Here is a 9170-nt window from a genome sequence, read left to right as displayed (position 1 = left end):
GGGGAGTGGGAAAGGTAAGCTGGGACGAAGTGAGAGAGTGGCATGTGCATATATACACTACCAAATGTAAAATAGATAGCTCGTGGGAAGCAACCGCATAGGAAAGGGAGATCAGCTCGGTGCTTTGTGACCACCTAGAGGGGTGGGATAGGGAGAGGTGGGAAGGAGATGCAAGAGGGAGGAGATATGAGGATATATGTATATGTATAACTGATTCACTTTGTTATAAAGCACAAACTAACACACCATTGTAAAGCAATTATACTCCAATAAAGATGTTAAAAAAATTACCATCTCAACTTACTTTTAAGTGTACAGTTTGATAGTGTTAAGTGTATTCACATTGTTGTGTTTTCTTCCTTATCTTAACCTCAGTGTTAATCGCAGTTATATTCTTCTGTGTCCTTTCAGAAAATTATATTGTGCCCACTCATTTTAATCCCCACTCTCATTTGCCCACCCTGTGAGATAGATTCACCAAGTCAGGAGACTTGTCCAATGGTCATGTGACTAATCTGTAGCAGAGCCAGACCTCAATCCCGGGTCCCCTGGAGTTACCATCCCCAAATCCCAAAACATCTCCTGGCGTTCCCAGCACCAAATGTGGCATAACTGAGGCAGTTCAGTTTGTGAGGCCTGAACTAAGGGATGGGGAGTGAGGATAAAGAGAAATGGGCATTAGATATAACGAAGGAGGTAAGATGGTCAGAAAGTGTCCTGGAGGAATGTCCCAGGTGAGGAAAATCAGGAGTCTTACGGCTGCCAGGTTCCTGGCTCGAGTGATGTGCTGGTCACTGAGCTGTGAACCATAGGAGAGCAGGTAGCTTCAGTGTTGTGTGTGGGGCACTGGGTGGAAGTATAGAGAAGGCTGCTGATACAGTTCTGTAGCGCAGTATCTGGATGGGATGGGAAATACAGAGTCAGGAGACATCGGCAGAATTGTCTCATTGGAGCTATTGGAGTCTGAGCTCTCACGTGGCGAGTGTCTGGAATAAAAGGAGGCAGGGACAGAGACCTGGGCACTGACACATGTTAGAGGTGGGCCGAGGATTCCAGGTTGGAGACACGAGGGAATAGAGAAGCAGAAGCAGAACCGAGGCAAGGTAGTGTGGCAGAACCAAATACAACAAGTTAAAGGTAGAAGGGAGGGATCAACAGCATCAAAAGGCCCAGAAAGTCAGGTAAAATGAAGACGGAAAATAATTCACTGACTCTAGTTTACTCATGGGCCCTGGCACAGCTTCTCCCAATATTAGTGAAGACCAAAGAAAAGATGAAAACGCACATCATCCACAAGAAGTGATGGGTGACCAAACTGTTGGCAGACATTAGGAGGAACGCCCCCCAGGGGAGCTGCAGTTTTAGCACCCACTCAGACTTTGCCTCTTGAAATGCCCACCCAGGAGACATCAAAAGCTACTTTGTCTTCCCCATCTCTCCTCTATCTGTATTGTGTGGACCAGATGCTACAGAGGTTCTGCTGTTGGGCAGCATTAGAGCCTTTGGGCTCTAATGAGGTAGAAAGCACAAAGTGGAATTTAAAGGGATATTTCATACTGACAAAAGCATCAAAAAATATAAGGCAAGTTGTTGGACATACACTGCAAGGTGGCTGCTGTAGTATTTGCCTACAAACCCAAGAAAATCAACTGAAAACAGAACTAATAAGAGATTTGGTAAAGTGAATTCAAATGACATTAGTTTATAAAAATCAACATTTTTATGTCAGCAATATCCAGCTAGAAAATATGATAGAAATAAGATTCCATTCACAAAATAAACTAAAATATAAAACTACCTTGAATTAAATTCTAAAACTGAACTAGAAAACTTTACCGAAATTTAAAAAAAAATTCACTAGACTAAGCAGCCATAGATCAAAATAACTAAGGTTTGATTTTGAAATTAGACAAAGTGATTTAAATTTAATTTGGGATAACAAGAAAGGAAGATTAATCAAAATATTTGGGGGTAAAAAGTCTTTAAGATAATCCTATCACTAAGACTGCATCTGAAATCTTCAGATATTGGGACTAGAAATTATGTACAAAGGCTCCTGTTCATCACAGATTTAAAATAGGGAATAGTTGGAAATGATCTAAATATATAAGAATGGGGTATAGTTACATTATTCCATATGCTGCAAAACTATAAAGCCACTAAAAAAACAAACAAAACAAAACCACTAAGAATATTTAAAGACATGAGGAAATGCTCACATGAGAAAAGTCAAAGGGGAGGGGGGCATGAACAAACTAAAATCAGTGCATTTCCAAATTTGCAAATGTATCATATTTTTGAAGTGAACATCTGATATTGTTAACCATGGATATCTTCGGATGATGCTTACGCATGACTTGTTTTCTTCCTCCTCCTCCTCCCTCATTCCTCTTCCTCCTTTGTTTTCTAAAAAAGAGAAAGCATTACACTGAAAAATCAGAAAAAAGTAACTTTAAGAAAATGAGGGGCTTCCCTGGTGGCGCAGTGGTTGAGAATCCGCCTGCCGATGCAGGGGATGCGTGTTCGGGCCCCGGTCCGGGAGGATCCCACATGCCGCGAGGCGGCTAGGCCCGTGAGCCATGGCCGCTGGGCCTGCGCGTCCGGAGCCTGTGCTCCGCAACAGGAGAGGCCCCAACAGTGAGAGGCCCGCGTACCGCAAAAAAAAAAAAAAGAAGAAAGAAAATGAGAGTATGTTAGATATGGCTATTAGGTGGTTACTGGTGCCAGTAACGCCGGGTTTTATTTCCAGAACTAGGAGGCTAGGAGGGGGACGCCTGAACAGACAAGGGAGAGGGGGCATCAACGCTGAACTGGGTCCTCAACAGAGAAGATGAATGACAATATGCGGACAAACTGAAGCAGTCGCATTGACTCGTGAATCTTCTATTGTTTTCAGCCGTCTGCTGAGAAAGCAAGCAGCTGAGGTATCCGTAAAAAAAGTAGTGGAGCTCTGGACAGAGGGGCTGGGAGAGGAAGCCAGAGCCCTTCAAAGAGCTGCCGTGCAAGGGCCAGCACGGCGGACTCGGAGGAGACCCTAGGCTGGCGTGTGCCTGCAGAACAAGCCCCGTCAGGGCACTAGGTGGGGAGGGGGGGGGGGCGGGGAGCGGGGGGTCCAGATCCGCAGGTCGGGTCCACAGTGCTCAGCGGGCCACGTCTAGGGTGGAAAGGGCCAGCCACCAAGTGCGTCCAGACGCCTCTTTAAAGCATCCGGGTCTTAAGGACACTTCCTAAGCAGGGGCGCTGCTGTTGGTTCCTGCTCCTGGCATGATGTCACCATCAGCCAATCTGAAGTCAGCAGCTCCTCCCAGGAGAAGGAGTTAATTAGGAATTAATTAACTCTTCCTAAACCATAGGGGCAGGCAAAAACAGAGCACGTCATCTTTTTTGGCTTCTCTTTGCCAGGAGAGTGAGCAGGTGGGGTTGGAAATAAACGGAAGACCAGATAGTGCGAGGTTTTGTAGATATAGGTATAGCTATGATTTTTTAACGTATAAAAGTAATGTATGTTCGTTCAGAAAACTGTAAAAAGAATCACTCGTATTCCACCGCGTAGAGTTAATAATATTAAACATTTCAATGCAGTTTCTTCCTACATTTTTAAACTCAAAAGAGAGAGATTTTTACTGAAATTAACTCACAGTACAATTTTTGTAGCATTTTTCATCCATTTACTGTGATAATGAATAGTCTTCAAATGCGGTAGTACTTAATGGCTGCAAAACTTTTCAACTAAATGGGCATTCCGTAAGTGCCCCATTTTCCAGTATATAAATCAATGCTATCATTTTTACTGGCTGCAAGGAATTGTATTGTATGGATATATCATGATTTATTTTTAAAGTGCCCTGATCACGATTGAAAATAATACTGCAACGAACACCGTTATATGTACATTGTATATTTTGATATATACATTTTCCAATTAATTCCTTAGGATAAATTCCTGGAAGTGAAATTCCTGTGTCAAAGATTAAAATACATGTTCCCAAACTGCTCTCCAGACAAGGTCCATGAGAGTGTTCAATTCTCAACATCCTAAACAAACATGGGTGTTTTCAATCTTTCACATCACTGATAATCTAGTACAGAATGATAGGTAGCTCATAAATCTTTTTCAAAATTCATTTTCTCATTACTAGTGATGTTGACCATGTTTCCATGTATTCATTCAATGGCCTCATATTTCTTTTCTGAGTTCTGTGTCTTCTTTGCCCATTTTTATATCAGGATGTTTGTTTTCTTCCAATCTATTTGCAAGACCTTTAATCCAACTTGACACTGTTTTCTTGACTCCTATTTATTTATTTACTTATTGGCTGAGCCACATGGCATGCGGGATCTTAGTTACTTGACCAGAGATTAAACCTGCATCCTCTGCTGTGGAAGTACGGAATTTTAACCCCTGGACTGCCAGGGAAGCCCCTTGACTCTTTTTTAATAGATACGTAAGTGGGTGTATGGTTTTCTTTCAATATGCTATTTTTTGTCGAGCTTTTGTTTCAGGGTTCAATTACTTTTGTAGTGTAATTGGACAGCTTTTCTATTTTTTTTCTGTGCCATGGAATAGTTTATGTGGTATGTTCTGGAAAGTTTAAAGAACCAGAGTCATTATTGGAGGTAATTCTTTGACCACTTTTAAAATATTTTACATAATTATTAGTCAAGTCAATTAATCTATGCTTTACTAAGTATTAAAATTTTTAATTTTTTTAGTTCAAAAAGTTAAAGCTTCAATTAAAACTTTATTATAATATCTTTATTAATTTTAAAATTATGCTGTATAAAAATAAATAAAATTAAATTTAAAAAATTTAAAAAATTTTTAATTAATAATATTCACCTGGGAACAAATGCAACTTCAAAAGGAAGACATTACAAGTTAAATTTCTCTCTCTTCTCTGCCCCCAACCACCTACTTCCTCTTCCCATAAGCAACCATTATTACTGGTTTATTATGGATCTTTCCATAGATATACTAAAAACAAGCACATTGCTTTATTTTTTTTAACCACAGAATAGTGAGCCATGGCCGCTGAGCCTGCGCGTCCGGAGCCTGTGCTCCGCAACGGGAGAGGCCACAGCAGTCAGAGGCCCGCGTGCAGCAAAAAAAACACAAAAAAACCCAACGGCTTGGCGGTGGCTCCCGTTCTCTCCATTTCTACATCAGCTCGGTTAGGGACATGGTGACACACTGGCAATAAGTCCTTCTGTGCAAGACCTCCGAGATGGACCCCACTCCCTTTTGGCCCACTGGGCTCCCCGCTCTACCCCTTTCTAGTCTTCCTCCGAGTCCATGAATGCAGACCTTAAATCACAATGGATTGGGTTCCAACAGTTCATCTGGGGGATAGTTGTTCCAAACTTGAAACATACAACCCGTAAAGTAGTAGTTTGCTTCTATTGCCTTGGAATGAGTCCATTACTGGCTCTGTCCCTAAAAGTTCCCTCCTTTGTTTTCCTCTTCCTGGGCTGTTTCTGGTACATTCTGGGCTCCCAGCCTGCTGGGTTACTCCCCAACACCCGTACATCCATTTTTGCTGAAATGCACCACTTAGTTGGAGGAAAGAAAGGAGCAGACAGGGACAATGTCCTGTCTTCCTCCTTTTTTCTTCTCCCTGGACTCCTTAAAAGCTGCAGTGACAGCCCTGGGAAGGTGCCTTAGATATGGCCGAGCTCAACCCTCTCATCTGAACAGGCTGGGAGCTTGAATCTCCACTTCCCTTTTCCATCCCAAAGAACACCTAGGACCCCCTTGCATCAAGTTCTGTGACCAAATTCTTGCTCAAAGATTGAGATTTCCAAGGCCAGTTCATTCCCTGTCATTTGTTTATCATGGTTTTTTCTTGCTTCCTTAATTCAACAGTTTTTGAGACTCTGCCAGGTACTGAGATCCATGCCAAGGATAATAGGCAGATAAGTCCTTGCCCTCAAGAAGCTCACAGTCTAAGGGAGAGACAGGTAAATGAAATACATTGTGAATGCTTAGTGTGAACATTCTGCCGGAGGCCAGAGAGGAGTGGGGGTGGGGTGGAGAAGGCAGGGGGTTCCCTACAAGGAGGAAGGAAGGATGAGCAGGAGAGGGTGGGACCTGGAGGGAGAATGGGGTCACTCCTGCACTGTCTGGATTGTATGTTCCTTGAAGGCTTTTGGATACGTGGATTTTGTTTCCCTAATATCAACCTACATAGAGTTATTTACTCCTAGGACCAGTGCAGCATAGAGTATTGGAGGCAGAAAACCTGGGTTCATCATCCGGCTCCATTACATAGAAACGTGACCTTGGCCAAGTCAGTTAACTTCCCTGAGACTCAGTTTCCTCATCTGTAAAATGGTAATAGTCATTCCCAACGTATAGGTTCATTATGAAAATTCAGTGAGATAATCTATGTCAAGAACCTAGCAGAGGGACTTCCCTGGCACAGTGGTTAAGAACCCGCCTGCCAATACAGGGGACACCGGTTCGAGCTCTGGTCCGGGAAGATTCCCACATGACACGGAGCAACTAAGCCCGTGCACCACAACTACTGAGCCTGCGCTCTAGAGCCCGCGAGCCACAACTACTGAGCCCACGCGCCTAGAGCCCGTGCTCCGCAGCAAGAGAAGCCACCGCAATGAGAAGCCTGCGCACCGCGACGAAGAGTAGCCCCCGCTCGTCACAACTAGAGAAAGTTTGCGTGCAGCAACAAAGACCCAACGCAGCCAAAATAAATGAATAAATCGAATAATAATGATAATAATTTTTAAAAAAAGAACCTAGCAGAGTAGCTGACCCATGTAGGAATCAGCATGTAGCAGCTGTTGCTGGTATTGTTTCAGGCTGAGATTCCAAGAAAATAGGGCCATCCATCCCACCCCTCACATTCTAAAATGAGGGGAGGGACCCCAAGGCAGGGTGTGTTAAGGGAACTGACAGCCTGTGTTGCAAACCTCATCTCACCACCCTCTTCAACCCATAAGAGAAGTTGGGAAAACAAAGGGCAGGGCTGGGATTAGAGGGAGGATTTCTCTGAGGAGCGTTGTTGGAGTTCTGTGGGTCCCATCTTTCCTCCCAATCCCTTTAGCCCTCACCTGTACTTCCACAACCACAGGGAATGAAAGACATGCTTTTTTCTTCCCCCAAGATTGAGAACAGGGATTTCACTGGGACCACCTGGAGTACTTCCTACGTGACCTCTGGAGCTCAGAGGTCACAGTGCGCTGGCGTCTGACCGATGCTTGAAGCATCAGGTTGGGAGGGTCCGCGCTTGGCTGATGGCAGAGGAGAGAGAGGCAGCTGCATCAGCGACAGCCCGGCCCCACGAGGTTTGTTAGAACAAAGTCTGTGTGAATCTCCCGGACCTGAGATGGTCTGTGTAAGGAAGTGCCTGGAGTTGTCTTAGGTTCTGCCCCAGGGGGCCAACCAAGAGGAGAGAGGGATCCCGACATAAAGAAGCTGCCGGGTACCTCCACGGCCCAGGGACTGCTAGAGTCCCGAGCAATCAGCTAGAGAGACACCCACCCACCATAAGGGAGCTGCAAATCAGAAAGCCAGAAATAGGGGCTGGGAGGCACCTGGAAGAACCTTGCAATGCGCTCCATGGCAAAAAGTCAGCTCTGAACACCTGTGAGGCCCAGAGAGCACCCAGTTCACCATCGTGACCGAGGCATCCTCAGAAGACCCTTCTTTCCCCCACTCTCCTACTCTGCCACCCCTTCATCCCCATTCTGGCAAGAGGGGGAGAAAGCAAGGCAGAGGGGTGGGGAAGGAGCTGACCCCAGCCCCAGATGCCCTCAGGCCGGAGGGGGGAGGAAGTGGTAACTTCTAACAAAGTTAGAAACTTTGATGGGACATAGTGATTATTGAATCAAGGCTGCTTTTGGACCCAAGAAGAGTGTAAACAGGAAAGTCATGGGATTTGCCAGGGTTTTCATCCAGGAAAGACTGGTTGCTTCTCATAAGTTTGCTAGTTCAAATTCATGATGATTTTACTCTTAGAGTTCACTAAATATACCACTCACTAACACCAGTGCTTTACACATGCTGATCTCTTGGACTGAAATGCCCTCGTCACACTTGTCCTCTTAGCAAAACCCTGTCCCCATCCTAATGCAAGGCAACGTGGTCTCCTTTTGAGATCCTTCTTGAAACTCTCTCTACCTGCTTTCCTTTGTGGAGAGAGAAGGGCCGCACCTGTTTGATTTCAGAAGGTCAGTACCTACCAGTGCCCCAGCTTTGGAGGAAGATGTTATTCTTTTATCTTTCTCTCTCTCCCTCCCTCCCTCCCTCTTTCCCTCCCTCTTTCTCTCTCTATATATACAGAAAAAATATATATATATTGCCTTTCCCATACAGCAAGTTTTTTCAATTTAATTTTTATCGTGTATTAGAGTATAGTTGATTTACAATGTTGTGTTAGTTTCAGGTGGACAAAAAAGTGGTTCAGTTATACATATACATATATCCATTCTTTTTCAGATTCTTTTCCCATATAGGACATTACAGAATATTGAGTAGAGTTCCCTGTGCTATATACTAGGTCCTTGTTGATTATCTATTTTACATATGATAGTATATATATGTTAATCCCAAACTCCTAATTTATCCCTCCCCTCCACGTTTCCCCTGTGGTAACCATAAACTTGTTTTCGAAGTCTGTGAGTCTGTTTCTGTTTTGTAAATAAGTTCACTGGTATCATCTTCTTTTTCGATTCCACATATAAGTGATATCATATGATATTTGTTGCACCATACAGCAGTTTTTTTTGTTTGTTTGTTCCTCCACGTTTCCCCTGTGGTAACCATAAACTTGTTTTCGAAGTCTGTGAGTCTGTTTCTGTTTTGTAAATAAGTTCACTGGTATCATCTTCTTTTTCGATTCCACATATAAGTGATATCATATGATATTTGTTGCACCATAAAGCAGTTTTTTTTTTTGTTTTTGTTTTTGTTTTTTTTTTGTGGTATGCGGGCCTCTCTCTGCTGTGGCCCCTCCCGTTGCGGAGCACAGGCTCCGGACAATACAGCAGTTTTTTTAAAAAAACAACTTTATTGAGATATAATTTACCAACAATAAAATAAACTCATACTAGATCTGATGAGTTTTGACAAACATATAAACTCATGCAATCACTACCACAATCAAGATGTAGAACATTTCCATCACCCCAAAGTTCCCCTGTGCCCCTCCCCA

Source organism: Physeter macrocephalus, chromosome 9 (genome assembly GCF_002837175.3).
Source record: "Physeter macrocephalus isolate SW-GA chromosome 9, ASM283717v5, whole genome shotgun sequence".
Lineage (NCBI taxonomy): Eukaryota > Metazoa > Chordata > Mammalia > Artiodactyla > Physeteridae > Physeter > Physeter macrocephalus.
This window is presented reverse-complemented; position numbering follows the sequence as displayed.